The sequence below is a fragment of the Alligator sinensis genome, unplaced genomic scaffold (assembly GCF_000455745.1).
Source record: "Alligator sinensis unplaced genomic scaffold, ASM45574v1 scaffold109_1, whole genome shotgun sequence".
Lineage (NCBI taxonomy): Eukaryota > Metazoa > Chordata > Crocodylia > Alligatoridae > Alligator > Alligator sinensis.
In genome coordinates, this window is record NW_005841852.1 from 3,155,675 (window position 1) to 3,158,566 (window position 2,892).

General features: G+C 47.2%; 1 protein-coding gene across 1 annotated transcript in view; it reads right to left on the reverse strand.

Moving 5' to 3' along the window:
* COMTD1 (catechol-O-methyltransferase domain containing 1) overlaps window positions 1–2,892 on the reverse strand; it is a 66,222-nt gene that overhangs the window by 6,761 nt on the left and 56,569 nt on the right. The gene's annotated exons all lie outside the window — the stretch shown is intronic.

Sequence of the window (2,892 nt, forward strand, 5' to 3'; positions counted from 1 at the left end):
AGAACCGGACCCACGGAGCCTAGCAAACTTCGTGTGAGTCCTTGCCGGACGACCTCAGAGCTCTTCTACCCAGGTTCGAGTCTTACAGGTTTATCTTCCCGTCGCCGAAAACCCTTGCGACGCACCCTCATGTTTTACATCTTCCTGTCGCCGAAACCCCTTGCGACATACCCTCGTGTCCTGCAGGTTCGAGTTTTGTTTTCTTTTCTGTCTGTAACCGCAACTCAAGCAAGTTTTCCAGCCTACACCACTGCCATCTCGGTGTAAGTAAACAATCTTTTAAACTACCGCTAAGCATTTGTGCCTAATTCCAGCTCGACGGCCTTCCCTCTCCGACCCGGCGTGCCCAGGCTGCTGGCCACAGCCCGCGTGCAGCACGGAAAAGGGCTCGGGTCGCTCCCGGCCTGCAGAGTTTTTATCTTAAATCTGTTCCCAGTTGGGTTAAACTAAAGTGAAGAAGTCTGGTTTAAATAAATTCTCTTGCACCAGTTTAACTAAATTGGTTTAATTTTTTTATCTGTAACTAACTTGATGCAGCTGAGGTGGTTGACAAGCCCTTAACACAGATCATCTGTTGTGATCCATCTTAACCACACAGCTCTGTGGGGTTTTTTAGGTGACTGGGGTGTTTTTTTTTTTCTTGCCTTTGGATTGCCTTGATTATTGATAAATGCAAGTTTGAATTAGTGTTTTATTGTTAATTTATTATATTTGTATTCAACTTTAACTCCAGCTTCTTTTTACATGCTTAGCATGATGGATATGCAGAGCTTATGACTAAGCTAGTAAATTTTCATATCAACTTTACAATGTGGCTTCTGTGATCACTTTTCCACCAAAGCCAGGCAGGTTTCACTGACAGCAGCCTTGTGCACCCTGACAAAGACTTACAGTGTGTGTATGTAAAGTGGTGCTGACTAAGAAATACAGGCTGTAGGAAATGGGTGAATGGTAAAGATAGTTGAGGCAAAAGTAAGACCGTATGCACGTTGGTGAGTATTTACGGAATGATGGTATCAGAACTAGCCAAACTCTGAGAGGGCTACCTACTTAAATACCTTTTCCTTTCGTGGCATATCACCACTGTAGCTCCAGTGACCATCCCCTTCTCTTGGAGATTTAGGCAATGAGGGGTGGTTGAAGGGTTTTAATCTCTTTATGCTAGCATGTTGATACAAGGGAGTGTGTGCGTTCTTTCTTCAGATACAGTGTATATAACATCTAGTAAGCCAGATGATTCATTATTGTTCCATAAGGGTGGGGCGGTAATTACTTGTATTTTTAGATTCCTTAAAATGATGCCAAAACATAACTAAAGTTTTAAGTTCTGAATTCGGGAAGGTACATTGTCCATTTTATATAAATATATTCTGAATGAATAATGGTTTTGAACAATCGACTGTTATAGGCAACAATCAGTATTTTATTTAATAAGACCTCTATTTCTAATGTATAGTCCAACCAGTACTAAAGCATACTGATTTTTCTCATTCCCTTTTCATCCCTATTTCCATTCCCTCTTTTTGTATGTTCTCTCATGAGGAATTCGCCTAACTTCTGCTATACAATACTTATCTTCTGTGTCTAAATGTACTAATCTGTGGGGGCTTGGGGGGTGAAAGCATTTCTGTTGGAAGGGGAAACTGCATTAAGAGGCATGTCTTTGCATGCCACTTTATGGGTGCTGAATACTTCATACCCTACTGCCAAACTGCTCTTTGGCCCACTCTATTGCACTAGTGACTCAATGATTTCTGCTGTAAGGAGTGTCATAAGGCATGTTGCACTACACTGACTGCTGCAGAACAGTCATGTGATACTCCGTCTAGCTATTTTCCACAAGGGATCTCCTCAGCCATCAGAGAATTGCTGCAAAAAGTTTTGTTTTGTCAGCATCCTGATTTTCTTTAACAGTTTATGGTAATTTAGGACTAAAACTTGTAAGCGAGGAATCCTAGCCAGAATATATACACATTCCAGAAAAGACTGAGGACATCTGCCTTACGTGATGTGTAAGTGCACTAGTAGTATCAGGGCACCCACTTTTCACGGCGGGAAATCAGGACAGCGTAGGAGGGCATCCAGAGCGTGGTGCTAGCGAGGTGTAAGGGAGGAGTTAACACACGAGGCTTTTGGTGCCGGAGGCGAGGGAGAACTGTGCAGTAGGGATGGTGAGAAGGAGGGTGGCAGTAAGACAGGCCAGAGGCAAGATTGTAATCCTTAAACTACATGTTTATTAGTGATCTCTGGTTTAGCTCCCTACAGCTCCTTCCTGTTGCTCCTAGGTGCAGCCTGGCTTCTCTGTGTATGCCTAAAAATAAATGCAATGACCAGATTTAAAAGCAAAACCAAGAAGTCCTGGGTTTATTTTGTTTCAGCCCCTTCTGCCCTTCCCCGACCTTTGACTCCCCGTGAGGGGACAGGGCCATCATTTGGGTAATGTTTTAGGCCCGGTGACGATGGGCGCTTGCTTATCTTCATTTAAGGCTCGAAGGGCAGAGATCTTTCCCCGTGGGCCGGAGGCCTGCTTGACTTGACTTTCTGCTGCCTATTCTGGAGAGCCCGCGCGTGAGTGCACACAAGGACATCTCCATCCACCCACAGAAGGGAGTACCTTCTCCCGCGCGTGCGCGGAAAGGGGGACGCGTTTCCTCCGAACAGCCCAGCCAGCCCACGCGCCTCCCTCTAAGCCCCGCCCCTCCCGCGGCGGGGCCTGAAGGACCCCATGCCTTCCCGGGGCTGCCCTGCTCAGTGCCTGCCGGGAGACCGCCTCCCCTCAGCCCTGAGCCCCGCGCACCCCACTGGGACGAGGCGTCTCTGTAAGAAGCGGGGCCCGCCCTCGAGGCGGGACAGCAGGGGCCGCGTGCGGCGGCGGAGCAGGCGGCGAGGGGG